This window comes from Corvus cornix, chromosome 12 (genome assembly GCF_000738735.6).
Source record: "Corvus cornix cornix isolate S_Up_H32 chromosome 12, ASM73873v5, whole genome shotgun sequence".
In the NCBI taxonomy this organism is placed as follows: Eukaryota; Metazoa; Chordata; class Aves; order Passeriformes; family Corvidae; genus Corvus; species Corvus cornix.
The window spans coordinates 2,447,836-2,467,344 of NC_046342.1; the positions used below are offsets into that span (position 1 = coordinate 2,447,836).

Here is a 19,509-nt window from a genome sequence, read left to right on the forward strand (position 1 = left end):
AGAGCGCCAAGGCACCCGGCTGTCATCCCTTTGCTTTATTTTATGTGTCTCTTATTGTCTTTATATTAAACCCTTTAAATTCTCACAGGAGAGTGAACCTCGTTTTTCACAAAGGGGTGAGACAAAGCCTGGACAGTAAGAACACAACAGGCCAGTGGATTTCCCTCTCTGCCTCCTTCCTCACATGGTGCTTGGCACAACAGGGGGAAAATACAGGAACATGTTGAGAGATGACAGGACTGTCATGGAATCATCTAGGTTGGGAAAGCCCTGTAAGATCATCAGGTCCATACCTGATTAACCCAGCACTGCCAAGCCCACCGTGAATCCCTGTCCCCCAAGTGCCACATCTACACATCTTTTAAATCCCTCCAAGGATGGTGACTCAGCCACTCTCCTGGGCAGCCTCTTCTGATGCATGACAACCCTTTTGATTAAGAAATTTTTCCAAATCTCCAATCTAAATCTGCCCTGGAGCAACTTGAGGCTATTCCCTCTCCTCCTGTCCCTGTTCCCTGGGAGCAGAGCCCGACCGCCCCGGCTGCCCCCTCCTGTCAGGGAGTTGTGCCCTTAGACTCTGTGTTTCCCACCCAGCATGAAGCATAGTTGCTTTCTTCTGTGTTAACGAGTTCTTTTGAATTTATAAGTACTTGTATTAGCGGTGATGGCGCCCGCCCGCGGAGTGATCCGCCGGAGGGACTATTTGTGATGCGGTCCTGCCCGCGGAGGGATCAGCGCCCACACAGGGATCAGCGCCCGCGCAAGGATCAGCGCCCGCGCAGGGATCAGCGCCCGCACAGGGATCAGCGCCCGCACAGGGATCAGCCCGCGCAGGGATCAGCGCCCGCACAGGGATCAGCGCCCGCGCAGGGATCAGCGCCGCGCAGGGATCAGCACCCGCGCAGGGATCAGCGCCCGCACAGGATCAGCGCCCGCGGAGGGATCAGTGCCCGCGCAGGGATCAGCGCCCGCACAGGAATCAGCGCCCGCACAGGGATCAGCGCCCGCGGGGATCAGCGCCGCCAGGGATCAGCGCCCGCGCAGGGATCAGCGCATGCGCAGCTGGCAAAAACCAGCTTCACTCTTTGTAAAATTTGAAGGAAAGTTGAAGAAAAGGGACAGTTTAATAAAAGTTTAAGGAAATCAGGAGACAGCAGCACAAAGGGCGCTACGGCCGGGTGCTTCGCACAGAGACAAAGGCGCACCTTTACACCCAAAAGATCGCCTTTAACAGCGAGCTCCCGCAGCCAGCTCCCAATCCCAGCCCGCCTTCCCGGGCAGGGTTTCTTTCGGACCAGGGCTGCGTTTCCATCCCCCGCTCTGGGAATCACCAGGTGCGTTAGGAGCGAGCCGATCCCGCTCCCTGAGACACAAGGGCTTGCTCGAGGAGACTGTTCCTGTTCCTCTGTTCCAGCCACTCTGCTCTCCCCAAAACACCATTTCCTCGGAGCTCCTCTGAAACTGCATTTCCATGGACCCAGGGCTCCAGCAGCTGCAGAGTTGTGCAATGGGGTTTTTTTGGGAAGGGACCTTAAGCTCTTCCAGTTCCACCTCTGTAATGAGAATTTCAGGGCTCTAAGACTCACAGAACGATTTGGGGTTGGAAGGACCTTAAAGCTCATCCAGTGCCAGCGCTGCCACGGGCAGGGACACTTCCCACTATCCCAGGCTGCTCCCAGCCCCAAAGTCCAGCCTGGCCTGGAACATTCCAGGGGATCCAGGAGCAAATCCCCCCTCTCTGGGCAGACAGAATGAGCTAAACCTGGCTGTTCCTGAGGGAGTGATGGCAGCACAGCCGAGTCCTGCATCCCTGATTCCCGCTGGGACTCTCCATGTCCTTCCTGCTGTGGGATCCATGAGTTGCAGTAGGATTTTTGTGTTTTGTGCTGCATTCCCAGCACAGCAGAACCTGTCACTCTCGGAAACATGGCCAGCGTGACAAGTTTTTGCTCCCTTTCTGCTTTGTTTTTGCTGTGTTTTGTTTCTCTCGACAGCTGTTTTATAACTTCTGTGTTGCTGTTTAGATATCAAGCTTTGGGGCTGAAGTTTTTTATTCCCAAGTGCTTGCTGGGAGTAAAACTACACATCTGCAGTGTGTGCACGTGGCTTGGGCTGTGGATTCACAATTCTGGGGCAAAAAAAAGTCCCTTCACACCTGTGCTGGTGGTGGTGTCCCCTGTGAGAAGTTTGGTGGCTCGTTTGTGGCTCTCAGTTGTTCCCTTTCACAGAGCCCGGCATTTCTCCCCTTTTCAATTTCATCCTGCAGAGCTTCGTTCCTGCTGCTGCAGCGTGTTCTGAACCCTCCGCTCGCAGCCTGGGGCTGCCTTTTGTGCTGCTCCTCCGTGGGGCTGCCTTGAGAGCGGAATCAAGGTTGGAAAAGACCTCGGAGATCACTGAGTGCAACCAGCACCACCACGGCCACCACTGACCACGTCCGCCCATGCCACAGCCACAGGTGTTGGAGCACTCCCAGGGGTGGGCACTCCAAACCTCCCTGGGCAGCTGTGCCAAGGCCTGAGCGCACTTTCCATGAAGGAATTTCCCCAATATCCACCCTGAGCCTCCCCTGGCCCAGCCTGAGGCCGTTCCCTCTCCTCCGGTCCCTGTTCCCTGCGAGCAGAGCCCGACCCCCCCGGCTGCCCCCTCCTGTCAGGGACTTGTGCAGAGCCACAAGGTCCCCCCTGAGCCTCCTTTGCTCCAGCCTGAGCCCCTTTCCAGCTCCCTCAGCCTCTCCTGGGGCTCCAGCCCCTTCCCAGCTCCGTTCCCTGCCCTGGACACGCTCCAGCCCCTCAGTGTCCTTCTTGTCCTGAGGAGCCCAGAAGTGCCCCAGGATTTGGGGTGGTGCCTCAGCAGTGCCAGCACAGGGGACAATCCCTGCCCTGCTCCTGTGGCCTCACCATGGCTGGCACAGCCCAGGGGCCGTTGGCCTCTTGCCCCCCTGGGCACCCCTGGCTCGTGTCCAGCCACTGTCCCCAGCACCCCCAGGGTCCTTCCTGCCAGGCAGTTTTCCTTCAGGCCCTAAGACATGCCATGAAAACTCATCTGCTTGCTCCCAGTTCTAGCTGCCTCTAAGGAAACAAATTTCCTCTTGAGCTACACAGCAGAGTCTGCATATGAAGGGAAGAAAGACAATAGTTTCCTAAAAATAGCCTGTCTTGCCTCTCCCTAAAGTGTACCAGCCTTCTTATAGCACTTATCTGTCTCTCTTGAGATGCACAAATTGCCACAAGAACCCAAAGAAATGATAAGGATGCCATATTTAACCATGGCTTGGAAACAAGCCCACCACCACCAGGAAGGAAAAGCAGCTGCTTTGTAGTTTTCCAATCTTCACATGCAAGGATAACTCAGCACTCCAGAAATAAAGATGAAAACCAAAAGCCACAAAACGTGACCAGAACTGCTCACATGTTGGTATTCCTGAGGAGACACCTGTGTAATTTAGAGCCCAAAGAACAGGTATCTACTCCCCAAGTCCAGCTTCAGTTCAGTGATGAGATTCACAACTGCTTTCTGTAGCTCTCCTGGTATGAAATTCCCTCTTGGTGCAAAGAGACAAAGCTCTAACCTGCAGTGAGAGCTTGTCTCTTATACAGTGTTGCCATCAAGGACATATTCTGGTCAGTTCCTTAAATAAATATTAATCACTTAATCCTCAGAAACCAGAGTTTCATATTTCTGAAGAATTGACTAGCCAATGTATACCTGTGCAGTTTTACGGGATTCTGCAATCAGTCTGAAAAAAACCCCAGTAAAATTAACAAAAAGAGAAACAAAACAGAAATGCAAGATGCAAAATCATGAAAAGTGCTGGCCACGAAGCCCAGAGCAAGGTTATTTCTGAAAGACAATGGATTTTGTTCTTCCTGCTAACATAAGGGTCAGGATACAGCAAAACACACTTATACCACAAGTGCAAAATTATCCTGACAACCCTGGGAGTCTGCTTGAGGCCCATTGCAAAATCTACAACATTTTCTCAAAACCATGTAATGATATTCCCTTCTGAACCCTGTAAGATTTTTGTTTAAACCAGACAATGGATGTTGGAGGGAGATGCAAGGAGAGAGAAGCTTTTTCCACTCATCATGGAATCATATCAAAATTAACAGATAACCAGTCCCTTGCAAAGCTTTCATACTGATTGCCACCACTTCCCAATCAATGCCAGTAGCTCCAACAAGGCTGGGGGCACCCATAAACTATTGTGGGTGGATTTTTCCTCAACTCACATTAGCACAATCTTCTCCTACTACTTTATATTTACCCATCACAACATTTTGGGCCAAACCAGACGGATTTCCAGCAATTTACAGAAGAACCAAATGGCTCTGGGGTACCTGCCTGCTTTGGTGATTCCCACCTTCTGGAGCAGTGTTTCCTTTGCTCTTTGCACTGTTGTATTTCTTTGCAATAAGGTCTTTGCCACAATTTCTAATTTGACCTCCTAGGCTGATTAAATATAATAAATATAATAAATAAATAAATACAATAAATAAGTAAATATAGTAAAAATACTAAATATAATAAAAGATAATAATCACCATCTACTGCAAGCACACACTCACTTCTAGCTCCCACACAGTAAATAAGATGTGCTTTAGCAAAGCAAGGACAGCATTCCCATATTTATTTGGACTCTTGGTTGTACTCCCATCCATCTGAAGTTTGATGGAGCAGGTTGATAGCACAAGTTACTGCTGCATAAAAATGGGTTTGCCCATTGTTTTTACATTAGTTGGGTGCCATTCTTTAGCCCTGATCGGTGTTAATTGTTGCTGTGCAGACCCCAAGGCCTTCCCTGAGAGTGCACACTGGTTGGAAGGGGAGGAAATGCAACAGCTGGGGAACACGGAGAGGCTCAAAAAGGTCAGAGCTGGCGGCATCGGGGTTGATGCTACAACGGGTTCTATCATCCATCCCACCTGACACCCAGGAAATAACCCAACATTCCTGGTCCACCTTGGCCACAGAAACAAGCCAGACACGAGGTCAGAGGAGCAGTGGATTTACTGTCCTGCGCTGCACTGCAGACATCAAAGGTGCCAACTCACAGGTACCACCAACCCCAAGATTCGCTCCCCTTCTCCCACCCCCTTGCCTGGGAGGAGATGAGGGTGATAAACAGCCCACCCAGCCCTTTTTCCTGCTGTTTAGCCCCTTTTTTTGGCGTTTGTGGAACAGCTGCCCCCAGGTCCGTGCCGTGGCCGGAGCAGCCCCGGGGAGCTGCTGCGGGCAGGAGTTGGGCAGTTCTGACTTCCTGCCTTAGGGGCATTGAGCCTCTGCTGGCCCAGGGAGCTGCACAAAGCCCGACCTTGGAGACACACCAATGCAGGAAGCCAGGACAGAAAAAGGGAGCAGCAAGTACTCAGAAAGGCAAAGTAATTTGCCCAAGCAGGAGGCTGGAGCAGAATTTAGAGCAGAGTTTCTTTGCGTGCCAGTGCAATCCCTTAACCTTCAATAATAATGCTGCTACACTCTCCTAACAGCCTCTTTTCATCTCCAGCATGTACAAATGACTAAGTATGAAAGACTTTTTGCCTCGTGGAAGCAAATAAAGGCAAATAAAAGCACACAAAAGCTCCAGCAAGGATCACGGTCACTGGGGAAGAAAATAAACCTCAGCGTAAGTAATTGGGGGTGGTGTTTGTTATTTAATTTTTACCAATCTCTAAGCTGAGAAGAGAATGCCCTGGGATGCCATAGCCAAAATTGCTGGCAGGAGGTGTTTCATGAGGGAAAGGAGATGGAGAAGGTGCTCCTGCTGCCCTGAAGCTGCTCTGCCAGACCAGAGCCCAGATCTGCCAGAGCCAGGCCTGGGCACTCAGCACATCAGGGTCACCAGTGGTGTTGGAAGCCTATGAAAACCAAAACATTGCCTAAATTATTTGGAGCTGCCACATCCCCAAAGTAAAACACTTCCTTTGGTGAAAACATGATGTGAAAACATGATATCAAACCCTCTGCCTGCCTTCTGTACGTGCTGCTCCAGCCCCCTGGGATGTGGGTTTGTTTGAGGACTGGAGGCAGCTCCCATCTGTCACTGTGTCATTTTTTGGAGGTGTTATTGTTTTGGGTAAGAGTAGGTAGAACCACATGTCGGAATGCAGCAGAAAGAGCATCATTCCAGCCTGAGTTTCTCATATTTAAAGCAAACACTGACTGTTGATCAGCAGCCTGTGAATGGCACCTGTTTTGTGTCATTCCCCACATTGCACCACTACAAGAGCCCAGTGCTGAAGAGGAGCAGCAGCCAACACTGATTTGACCAAGACTGCAAGGCCAAAATGTACAGAATTTGACCTAAACACCCAGATTTTCACCAGATACTCGGTGTTCCTCAGCCTCTAAATTCCTGTGTAACTCCCAGTGCCCAATCAGGCCAAATTTAGACCAGATACTGTCTTAAAATGGATCTCTAATTGGAAAAGGATGTTGATTCTTAATGCTTGAAAAGGTGCACCTTCACCACTGCAGTGGGTGGGGTGGAGAGAGGGAAACAAAGTTTTAACACTTCTCTTTATTAGCCTTAAAAATATGACCCAAGAATCAATTTCATGCTTAAGTAGGAAGCCACAAGGACTAGAAAAACAATTTCTGTAAAGTGGTGATGAAGAAAAATTAGAGCTTTGAAGATCAATTAAAACTCAAGTAAAGCTTCAAAAGTATTAATAAAACCAACAGAATTTGGGCCACAAAAATAAAGCATTTTTGTTCTGGATGTCACCCCTGTGCTCCTCCTGCCACCTCCAGTGAGTGCTTCTGATTTTGGGGATATTTGAGTTCCTCATAAACCTGAAAATGCTGCCTGAAAGTGCCAGGGCTGAGTTATTTTCATGGGATGACATCTTGGCACATTTGAGATCAGATTTTTTCTGTGTGACTGGGCAAGTCACTTTGGGTGACATCCAGAGGGGACCGTGGTCTGAAGCTGCCAGACCCACCCACCAGGCAGGCTCCACAGAGCTCCGAGCATCAGAGTGAGGGCTAGAAACACATTTTGACAGAGAGCTAAATTATCCCCTTTTTTAGAGGCTGGCTGTGCCACCTTTGTGCAAGATGAGCTTCTTTCAGTTTCTATCATTTTGTTGCAATTCTTTTTTCTTCCCCCCACAACTCCCACAAAACTCCTTTGCCAATTTTAGCCCAACACAAGGCCTGCACTTCCCCAAGCCTGGTGGAGAGGAGGAAGCTCTGGCAGATGCTGTTTCCTGGTTTACAAAGCCTCTCGACTGACAACAGCAGCTGCCAACACTGCTAATCCAAAGGATTCTAATTTTGGGGCTGCCTCTACGTTTTAGCTCGTGGCTTCTTTTAAATAGCCCTCCCTTCTGAATAAGAGAAGACTTTACATTGGTGATTCTTACATGCAGCTATCATATAGAGCAAAGCAAATAAAAAAAGGCTTCAGGCACATGCACATGTTAATGCAGTTAAGACTCTTGGCAGGAGAAACTGGAAAAATCAGCCCATTTTGGAGGGGGTGCAGTATAGAGAAGAAAAGACCTGAATCTGAGGTTACCCTTTTCAGATATAGCTCCAAGCTAAAGCCACATTTTCTATCTGTTCTGTTTTCTTTGATCCTCAAATTTCAATCCAAACCTTCAAGTTTAAATGGGATTTCAGTCTGAACTAAAAGCAGTTTAAATGGAAACAACGAATTCTTTTCCCCCCACCCCTCCTGCCAAATCAGGAATTTGAAGCTGCAATATCGAGGTGCTTTGCAAATCTATAAAACTTTCTGGCTTGAAGTGATAAGGACAAACAATCAGGGCACTCACTCTGAAGGTAGGAGATAAATAGAACAATTTGTTTTCTTTTCAGTTGAAAAAAAAAGGAAACATAAAAATAATAAAAATAAAAAGCTTAAGATAAATTCGAGCATTTTGCAAGTGGTCAATGCATGAAAACCAGTCCTTGCTGGTTTTGGCTGATGGCTCAATTGCATGGCAATACCAGCAGGGCAAGGCTTCACGCCTGTCCCAAAGGATTTCCAGCCTCCCTTGAAGACAAGCATTGGGGTCAGTCTGTTCTAAAACCTTGGCATCACTCTGAACGGAACACAAATGCATTTGGGGGGATTTTGGAGCTGTGAATCCCAGCCCTAATTCCCATAACAACAACTCAGCAGCACCTCAGATCAACTTCCTGTAACTAATTGGCCTTTCAGAGATGCAAACCTTCTCCTGAATTCTCACACCCTCACGGCAGGAAGTCTTTGCTTGGCTCTGGGGCTCAGATTTGGATTTGTCAGGTGAGAGGCTCTGGATGCAGCCCCTGCTCGTGCACCTTTCCCTGGACCTGTCAGGCCCTGGGTGAGGGGACTTGGGATCCCTTCCTGGAGGGATCCTTTGCTCCAGGGCAGTCATATCTGTGGTGTGGCATTTTATTTGGGAGGTTAAAAGTGCACCTGCGTGGTTTTTACCTTCTGACTACTGTGGTGGTTTAAATAGGTTTATTTTGAATGTATTGAAGTATCCTACACGGATTTCCAGTGTGGAGGGCACGCACTGAAAACCATCACTAGAATTTTGGTTTGACCTGTCTGTAGCTTCAAAGAAGTAAAGAAGCTTCAAAGTTTTGCTGCTTTGGTCAAAATAAATATATGGAACAATCTCCTCAGGCATCCCTTGAGTGCCAACTAATGGTCCCTTGCTTGGGACCATTACAAATGTCTGGCTCTCACACAAGTCAGTCATTTCTAATATAAGACAAAATATCCACTTTACTCGCTGCAATATAAACACAGATTAACAATTCCCTGCTTCATGAAGGAATTGCTTTGTGGGTTTTTTTTTTTATTTTCAACAAACTTACCAGCAGATATCCACGTACCAGCAGTGACATTGCTCAGAACTGCCAACCAGCTGAAAGGGTCATGGAGGCACACAGCACCAAATGCTGGCTTCTGTCATGACTCAAAGCCTGCTGCTTTTATCAAACAGAAAGTTAAGGCACCATCTGGTGAACGTCAAGGCTTCAAGGAGAACTCAAGACAATCTGGAAGCAAAGGTTAGTTCTGCAACCTGGGAGCCACTGTCAACAGCTGGGACAATTTTCCCCTCAGCCTGTGCCCCAGAAGCAGTGCTTGGAGTTCTGGAACTCCTCTGGCAGTGATGCTGAGGCCACACTGGACCAGAACTCACTGGGAAAATCAATCAGGAGCCCAGACCAGCAAGCAGGAGGAGAAAACCTGCAGGTCCCAGACAAAACAGGGGAAGTTCAGCACCAGGTATATTCCTGACAAGGGCCAGACAAATGTTCTGAGAGACAGCAGAGGTTCACCCTGCTGGTGACACGGCAGGTCCTGTCCCAAGGGAAGTGTTAAATCCTGTTTGAGCCCATTGACCATCCCTGTTCTGAGGGGACCACTGCTCATTCAAAGGCAGAAATTGAATTCTTTACTCTCAGCCACTACAAAACACATTTTCCATGATCTCTCGGGCATATTTTTCAGTAGGAAGCCTTAGGAGGACAACACCTTCCTTGAGGAGGCGAAGGACAGAGTTACCTTCCCCCCACACCATTTGTTTGAAAAATAAACCACTTGAGCAAAAATATGACACATGGGAGGTATGATTTTTTTTCCCCTGGAGGAGATTAGGTTGAGCTTGCCTTTTTTCCAAAGGCACACAGTTCATCAGCAAGAAGTTTAAGGAGGAAAAATGTGTTTTCCTATCAGGTAAGAGTGCACACACACTGCTTGCCTTGCTCTCAAAATGGATGAGTCTGCAGCAGTCTGCAGGACTGACAGCTTTAATTTCATCTGCCTGCTCTGACAGAGCATATCAGGAAACATTTTTCCAGATCCACACTTGAGGATTTGAACATTCATACCGACACCACTTTAATCTCATTTGACTCTACAGAAAAAAAAGCCCAACCCAGTTATATGCATTTAGTTACATCAGATAAAACCTTATTTGCTGCAGCAGATAATTTGGTTTGGTGCTTTCTCCCCCACCCCTGTTTTTTGGGAACTGCTTTTTCTCCCCCTCAGACTTCCACAGCCTTCCAATTGCAAGGTTCGTGGCACTTGCCAAGGGTGAAGGAATCTAATTTGCTAATTCAATCATCATTTGCAGACTAATGACTGTGAGCACACATAAAACCAACATTAAAATATCTGAAACAGCAGCTTTGGTGGGGAATACATTCTCAGAGTAAACAAAACCACTTTGCAATTGAAGCATTTAAAGCCTGAGCATGTTTCGGGTTCAGGAATTCAGTCTCTTCCTGGACAGCAGCTCTCTTATTAATGAAATTAGCAGTAATAAAAGCACAGATCAAACCTTCCCCCACAGCTGGGCTCCTCCAAGAACTCCAGCTGGACCCACTTTGGGGTTAAGGCCACACAACAGGAAGAGCAATAAACCCTCTACTTATCAATCAGTGCTTCAGATTCACTCAAGAAGCCACATTTCTTAGTGTTTCTCTTTAAAATTCCTCAAGTTCCCTATATTCCAGCTCAGATTAAAGGACATTTGTATGAAAATAAACAAAAAACCCAATTTGACCCAACAGCAACACTCAGTTCTCTCTACTGACATGGCTTTGGGCCAGGTCTGTAGCTGATAATGAAGTCTATCAGGAAAAATTCCATTTCCTGAAGCACATCTGGCAATCCTACCTCTGGCCACCTGTAAAATCTGCCCGTGACCCTGAGCTGGCAGAGAGGGTCCTCACTGGAAAAGGGAATGTACAAATCCACCACGGAGCACACTCCTGCCATTCAAGTATTGCAAATGACCCTTAATCTCAGGGAGTCCAAATTAGATTATCGTGCCAGAGTTTCTCCAGTGGAGATGTGAGAGGAGTGCCCTGAGGCCCTCACAGATGCAATAAAAACCTTCCTTTATTTATCTGAGAAAGCAGCCTCAAAATGGGGACGGCTGTATTTTTTTGGGCAATCAGGAAAATGTGCTGCTTTTGGATAATAGGTGAGGAAAGTTATCCATCAGCAGGCATCCAGGGTCATTTAGGATGGATTAGCAACTATTCCTTTGCTGCCACACCATAGTACATGTTCTACTCCATGCTTTCCCCTTCATGGATGTCACCTTGTCCCACCACAGGGGCTCCTTGGGATCGATGCATTCGACTTCCATCAGCATCTCAGGGCTGCCCAGACAACCTTTCCAAAAAAGAGCGGATTTCCGGGTAAATACACGGAACAGATCTTAGGAAAACATGTGTTTTCACATTGGAACAAATGAGGGAGGTATTGATCTCACATGATGCCTGCGAGTTCTCTCGGCAGCAGCGATTCCTTCCTGCCAGGGCGTTACACAGAGCAGCTCCCAGAGGGCAAAAATCAATAGAGGAACATTTGTCTGTTTTACAGCAAAGGTGCAAAAAGAAAGGTGGAATGGCCACAGCCATCTAACAGGAACTGATTGAGCTGGAACAGGAACCTGGAATGGGAACCAGCTCCTCTTCAGGAAGCACAAAGTTTTCCACATCACCCAGCAGGCTCTGGAGGATCAGGTGGCTGCAAACACCTTCAAGTGCAGCCTCTCCCCACACAAAGCTCCTGCGGTGGGGATCATTCAAGCTTCCAAAGGTCACCATGAATTTAAGAATAGCTCTCATAATGCCTGTCCTCTTCCCCTCTCAAAATCAGAGTGCAATTTGCAGCATCCAAAGGATTTGTTTCACCAATTCCCACGTTTTGGTATGAGCCCTTCAGTAGCAATTTGGTATCCAGATCCTCGGGGAGGTTTTAGCTCCTGAAGTCTGACTATCTGGGCCATGAACAACTTCTACACACCTGTGGAGTTTGTCAAAAGAGGGGCAGGCTAGAAATAAGCAAAAAATCAAATCAGTGTGTAGGAAATGCTTTGCAGAGAATGAACCTGGAAGGACACAGCTAATCCCAGCTCTGGAACGGGTCTCAAATGCAAAGCAGAAAGAGCCTCCTTTGGTTATCAGCTGTGTCAATCACCATTTCTGCCTTTCTACCATTTATTTGAGGTATGTATTGAAAATACTTCAGGGCAGACCGAAGGCAGGATGGTAGTGCTTCAAATTCTTCACAAAGAAAGCCCAGAGTGCTAGTGGAAAGATCCCACGTGTCCCAAAATCAGCACCAAGCAGAGCATTCCAGCAGGCAGGCAGTTAAAAAGGCTCGGAAAACGCCAGCTCAGCTGCCACACACAGCCCTGTTGAATAAGCTCATCAGCTCACCCACTGGAGCATTTCCAGTGCCCCAGCTGACTTGCTGAGCTCGGGGATTTGCTTGGCTACACTGGCACGGGGAGTTTCAGCCCCATTTGCACGGCCACAGTCTGTGGGACCGGCTCCCTCGATCAGTATTTGCCAGTTTATCGTCGCAGGGCTGTGGTGTAAAATGATTCAGTGGTGCACTGGGGCTGAGAAATGACAGAGCAGTGCAGCAGCACACTGAGCCAAGGGAAAGGGAACCTGCCCAGCCTGCAGGGAGTGGGCAAAGACCAACCTTTGCTCAGGGAGATGTGACATTGTTGGTGAGGACATCATTGTTCCCATTCCTCACCTTTGCATTTCCATCTTCCCTGCTGAGGAGTGGCTGCTGAGGGGACTCTGCCAAAGGCAAAGCGAAACACCCCTCTCATCCCAGGAGCTGTGATTATGGACCACACTTTCAACCTAAAAAGTCCATTTTGTGCTCTGCTTCTCCGGCCTCAAGTACCTGAAATCTCTCTGAATTACCCTTCTCTTAAGGGCAGACTGCCTTTCCAAGAAGAATTCAGATCAAAAAAGAGAAATATGAATATTTTTCTTCATTTTTCTTCTCCCTTCTGTCCCTTTTGCCATGCAGAAGTGGCATACTATTGGATGACAGGCTAGGACATGATTACTGAAACAGCTCCTAGAGGATCAAAATTGTGGTGACCACAACACGGTATCACTGATATCAGCTACCAAGATATAATGTTTGGGGGTTTAAAACTCCTCAAACCCTAAAAATCCCAGCCTGTTCTTAATCCCAAATAGACGTGCTTGCTCTCAGTTGAAAATTTAGCTCCTGGGTTGGTTTTGATTGCTCTACATAAGCCTGACAAGTATTCCACACTTTTTGCCCCACTCCTTAAATTTCTCCACTCACTTGCTGGTGGGACCCACTCGTTTGGAAAAGATTGCTCAGATCCAGAAGTGGGAACTCTTTGGTGCCATCTGATAAGGCAGCAGATAGCCCCAGCTCAGAACCTTTCTCAATTGCAATATAAAACAAGCAATGCTGAAAAAAAACAAGTGAGATTTCCTTTTTGGGATGGGCTTTATATTTAACCTTCAATTATATTAACTGTGCCATAAAAGTGGATGTACTACTGTCATTATGCACTGAAAAAAAAGCTACTTAAAATCCAAAATTGTATTGTTTCATTGCCTCACTGCTTGAGAGTATTTCCTTTTCCAAACATCTCCTACCCTCAGACCAAGGGAAATGTTAAAGGTGACAGGATCTCTCCAAGTGCTGAATATCCCTCAGAAAATTGCACTTTCAGGTCCTACAAAGCCAAGAGCAGCTTAATTGCCTGCAACTGCAATTCCAGCCACTGCAAATCATATACAGCTCTCCCATGAAAGCATTAAAGAGCTAAGACTTAATTAGCATCCCTGATTAAATAGCAATTCATACAGCCATTATATCTTCCAGTTAGGCAGCGCAGTGCTCTGAAAAAGCAGAGAAGGCAAAGAAAAAAACCACACACACTCCTCCTCCCAGCCAAAAAATTCACCTCCACCCACTTTCTCCAAACTTTATCCTGGGAAATGTTCATTATTTACGACTCAAAGGCCACTGCCAGACACACTTTGAACACTCCCAGGCAGAGCTTCCATCGGCAAACTCGACCTATCTGAGAGATCAGAGGCTGCCTCAGAAACCCTGGCAAAGACAAGCCCAAAAAGCAGCTCTGAGAGCAGCACCGGTGCTCAGCATGAGAAGACTCCCACAGACAGTCACGTTTCAGCAGCCTGGGGGAGGGAAAGGGGGCTCTCTCAGCAGAGGAAACCCCACGTCGCTGATAAAAGGCTCCAGAACAGGCATTGCTGAAACTCTGCTCCTGCTCTCCCCTGCTTCCACTTCACACTTGTCAAACACACCACAGTGGGAGAGAGAGGATTAGCTCCTTCTCGGGACAGTGGGATGGCAATTCCACACCCCCCTTGCTGCTGGGAAATGGAGTGATGGAAAAAGGGGAGCAAGAGCCATACTGGGAGGCAGAGACACATCCCTAGACGCCCTCTCCGTGCTGGGATAGCACAGCCAGGGGTGACTACAGGCTGGACTAGGAGCTCGTGTTCTGTGGTGTGGGAAATCCCCTGGATTATGAATTTCCAGTTCTGAATGTAGTTATTCACCCATTAGCTCTGCTCAGAAGTGCTGCCTTGTCCCTGTTTCTTGCTGGATTTGGAAAGATCTCCAGGCAAGGAGGAGCAGCATCTGTTGCATTATCTACCAAGTGGATAACGCAGCACAAACAACTCCTTCTCCCCAGCCAGCTCCCACCCTGGCCACGCTCTCCCAGGCTGGAAGGATCATTCCAGCCCCTTGTGAATCTCATTTTATGAAGCCAAGCAGGAAAGATGTACAAGAAACAGAGATGAAATAACAACAGCAATGAAGAAATAAGGAAAGGCAACAAAAGTAAATTAGGAGCTCATGTGCAATGACCATCAAAGAACAACATTTTATCAGGACAGGTGCAGGATTAATAACACTGATCCTCTACTACAACACGGACTCTCAGTTCTCAAATCATGAAGGCAGATGATTTGTGGCTTTTAATGATAAGGCACAGGGTCAAGAACTGCTCTGGGGTACTCCCACACTGCTCTAGGAAAGCACAATGAGATTTTGGTAGCTTATCTCTCAGACAAGTGGAGAGTTGCACTGCAGCAATATTCCTCCCTGCAGCCAAACTGGAAATCTTAGATACATGACATAAGTCTGTGATGAGGAGAAATAAACTGTCATATGACAAGACTCCAGTAAATTAGCCAGACAGACAGAACAATGACAGATGGGATAGAAGAGGAGAGGGAGTTGCTGTATTTAGTGTTTGAAATGTCATTTGGATGCTGCTCACTGCTAATGTGCCTCCTGGGCCTTGCAAAGTCCTGCTCCATTGGCCTTCAGAAAGCCAGAGGTCAAATTTACATAGAAAAATCGGAATACTCGCTCATATCTGAACATTCCCTGCTTCCTGCTAAAAAGCACAACATTCTCAAGTAACTTTCTGGAACAAATGTGCTCTCTGCAGCACAGCTGAACAGTCTCTCACATGCACCACACACACTCCTGTGCCACCTCTAGCATTCCTCATTTCCACCTCTTGTCCCATTCCACACTGTTCCCTTCACAGAGAACTTGGAGCAGCGTCCTTTCCTGTAGAACTGAAGGAAGCTCCCTTTTTCCATCACTTCTAAACCTTATCCAGCTATTTGACGTCAATATCCAAGGCATTGTTTGCTCCCTGATGCTCCCAAACCTCACCAGCCGAGTTCACCTCTGGCTCTTGTTTCTCCAGCTTAGCCACCGGTTCCTGCTGAAAGAGGGAACAACCAAGATTTTTGGACTTGCACAGCCCCAAAGAACTCAAGGCCATCACTGAACATGCAGAATATCTCAGAGATGAGCGTGGAGCAGTTTCAGCTCTTTGCACTGCAATACATGACTGCTCAGTTGAGGAAAAGATTGGAACATATGGTCCCAATTACCTCTGTCCTCCTGCAACCAATATTTTCCTTTTCAGATACAATCTATCTGTCCTGCTTGGCAGCTCAGCTGGCTCCCCCTCTTCTCCTGAGGAGCACAACCACATGTAGATGCTATTTATACACTGGGCAAATTATTTCTGCAACCATTTTTTCCCAACAAGCCCAGCCTCGTGTCCCATCCCAAAGGTTAGAGTCGTGATCTGTGACTATGAAAGATGCCTTGGCACTTTCTGAAAAGTAAATCCAGAGTCCTGGCAAGGTGTCAGCTTTGGCAATTGCATGCTGTGGACCTGTAGTAGCTCTTTTCTAACAAACAGCTGATGAATTCCACCCCAGATGTGACTGGGAGTCTGTCCCAGGTTCCAGGAAGCTGCTAAATCAAAGAACAAACTTCATGATGAGCACCATAATTATCAGCCTTATTTCTCATGGATCTGTCCCTACAGGTATTGTGGTGCTCTTTTTCAGCTCCCACAATTCCTTCACAATAGCTGGGCTCAACAGGGATCACAGGAAAATCTCTTCCTCACTTTCTCTTCGAAATGCTGGTCAGAAACCCAGAGGGAATACAAATGGCTCACGAAACCTCATTTCCCTCAGCCTACAGCAGCAGCTTGGGAGTGCTCACTTACTTCCCATTTGAAAGTTTCCAAGCCTTGGCTGAAAGGAGAGTCCCACAGGCACAGGGGTGACAGTGCCAAACGCTGACAAACAGATCTGAAGGGGAGTGAAATGTGTTTTGGAATAATGAATTCGGATTTATTCCCCCTTGCACTGGTTTATAAGGCGCACTGTCACATTTAGGAGCGAAAGTAAACCAAAACAATTTGATTTGCAAAACGCCAATTGCAGAACAGCTTCTTCTAGGTAAAAAAAAAACAGACCACACATGGAAACTGCTACAGAAAGCCCCACAAATGCCTAATATCTTTCTACCCTATGTCTTAGGGTCCATTTAATTAGTACAATTTGAAAATGAGCACAACATGCTATCAAAAGCACTTCACAAGCAGAAACCCAAACCCAGCGTTATTATGAGGCCCCATATTTCTTGTACACCAATGGCATGTCCTTGCTCAGCTTATCAATGTCCCCAAAAGGCCCAAACATGGGAATTTTGTAGCTCTGCAAGCTCAGCCAGAATGTGAAAGGGAAGAGGTGTTTGGAGCATCTCCTCCCTCATCACCACCCCCCAGGCTGAACACTTGTCACAGAGCCATGTGCTGCCAGGTACCCAGCAATTTGTTGCAAAGCAGAGAGCTGGATGCTCAATAACCCTCCTGGACTAATTTTTTTTGCTCTCTGGAACAATTTTCTAGGCCATCTCTCTGGGAATGTTACCTTCCTAATGGGAAGCAAATAACTGCTGCCTCCTCCAGCCCCAGGAGAACACAGCTGAGCTTTACTTTTCTTTTTATTAACAATCTACAGCAGTGATGGCACAGGAAAAACGTATTTTATTCAAAACTGTAATCAACACTTGATGAGAATTATGTGCTTTCCCTCTGTGCTTTTTTTTTCTTTACACTACCATGGATAAGCTTTGCTTTAAACTGGTGAGATTGATGCTGGAAATTAAGGTAACACCCCAGAAGTTTAACATAGCTGAGTAGCAGGAGGAAAACACTGAGCCATAGTTCCATGAGACACCTGCCAGGGAGGAGATGGCTCCATTATTGGAAATGTCCTTTCTTTGCCTCGCTGCAAATGCTTCCATTAAAAAAAGCAAAATATAAAAGCAGCTGAGATGTTCTCAACTGGCTCAAGGCTTCCCAGCAGCTGAGAGAACCCCAGTGAGCACTGAACTTTTCTGGGTCCTGTGACTGGGAACACTGAGGGAAATACTCAAAATACGATCTTACTTTGATGAATTCTTTCAAAAAAATTCAAAGATAATATTCAGTACCAACATTTCCGAAAATAATGCTGAGCCTAAGGCAGGACCACCGAGCAGCATTGCCCTGCTCATGCAGAGCTCTTGGAGAAGAGCTACAGGAATAGGGAATAGAGGAGAAAAATCCCTTCTGCTCCCTCCACTGTCCCTGGCTCCTGGTTGGGAAGAGAAGGAAGGAGAGAAGTAGCGAGCAGGCAGAATGTTATATATATAATATGTATATTCCTTACCTGCCACAGAATCCCAAGGCAGCTCCTCATTCGCAAGAGGCTGTTACAGCTTTGGGACCAAACCACCTCTCTTCCCCATCCACAACGAGTTCGCAGAACCCTGCCCTGACTCCTTTTCCAAATTACTTTTCTATTCACCAGCTAAAGGCGGCTGCACACACCATTCCCCAGCGGCTCGTTCACCTCCCCAGCAGCAGCAGAGCTGTCCACGTTTCCCCACGGCAGCACTCGGCCTTGGAAGGTCCCCTGACCCTTTTGTCCCTGATTTCAAGCTGGGAACACTGTGGTCTCACAGAGCTGCCGTGTTTCTAAAGGAGCCAAAAGTGTTCCTCAGGCTCCGGGCCCAGGAGTGCATTCACCCATCCATCCTGGGAGCCCTTCCCTCTCCACTCTGGGAGGGAAGTTCCGAGGGATTGGAAGCCAAATACTGCTCCCATTGTTCAGGGCCAGCTGAGGGGAGGCAGCGCCGGCCCCACAGTTCCTGCAGCCCCAGGAGCGGGAGGCTGGGGGAACAGAAGCTCTTTTTGGGAACGCAGCGTTAACCTTGGAAAGGGAAGCATTCAAAAGGCTGAGGACTGTCCCAAAACAAATCCTGACCTATATAATAGAATAGGTTTTGTTTACTGAGGCATGAGCAGATACTACTCCGCTGCTTTAAGTGAACAGGCCCGGCGCCAAAGCTATCAATGGGATTATATCTGCTTATGCTGCTGGGAAGTTCTGCTCTTTGCACAGCATTCACTGAGGTGTAAAATGAGCACTTAATGTTACTTGCTTGGACTCATTGCAAAAGCAATTGCTGCACCTGTTCATACCAAGGCACAAAGTTCTTTCATTTTTTACCAGAGCCCAACACCACAAAACCTGGATTGAAATAATAAAGCTATCTTTTATATGGCTCCGCATTTCTTTATTCTTTACTAGTCACCTCCTTTCCAAAATGCATTTTTTCCAAAGAAGTAGAAATAAAAATCTGTTTCTGCCTATTAGACAATGAGCAATTCCTTGGCTCTCCACAAGAACAGAAATCTTTCAGTATTGCACAATATTGAGTGTGAGCAACACATCCCAGCTCCTCTGGAGCTGCATCTTCCAGGTACTAACCAGGCAATGGGGACTCCTCAAGAATAAGACATGTTATAGTTCATTCTTTAGCCTCTGAGTGCAACGAAATAACAAAACAAGTCAGATTTTTCCACAGAAAAATCACAGTCCTTATCTGCATGGCACAGAGTGAGTGAAGAGTTCTCCCCTGTGACTGAGCTCTAAGCCAGTCTAAAGCAGCTGTGGACCTACTCCAAATATCCTGCCAGACTGCAGGGATTGTGCAAACAGGGGCCTTGGCTCTGGAAAGCAGTGAATATCCTCAGCCTCCACCGGGAGCCCGTGTCACTTTGAAGGAAAAGGGTTTTTGGCTAAAGAGAGCAAATTTTAACCAGCCTAAACAAACAAACAGCACACCATGGTATAAAGTTATTGCAGTAAGGAGAGGAATCTTCATCTCCCTGTGGCTACAAACATTTGTGTGCTTGGAAGAAGCAGAGAAAGTGAGTGATGTGCATAATTTATTGATTTATTGTTATTTTTCTGCTACCTGGGCAAGTGCAGACACACAGCAAACCCAGCTCACACAGTGCTCGTGTATGAGCCTGATGACCTCCAGAGGCTCTTCCCAACCCA

General features: G+C 47.3%; 1 protein-coding gene across 1 annotated transcript in view; it reads right to left on the reverse strand.

Moving 5' to 3' along the window:
• The window catches only part of SLC6A1 (solute carrier family 6 member 1), a 43,876-nt gene extending 25,771 nt beyond the window's left edge, over positions 1–18,105 (reverse strand). The window contains exon 1 of the mRNA XM_010409747.4: positions 17,830–18,105. The gene's annotated coding sequence lies outside the window, so the exon portion shown is untranslated. The remainder of the gene's footprint in view (positions 1–17,829) is intronic.
• Positions 18,106–19,509: the final 1,404 nt, after the last annotated feature.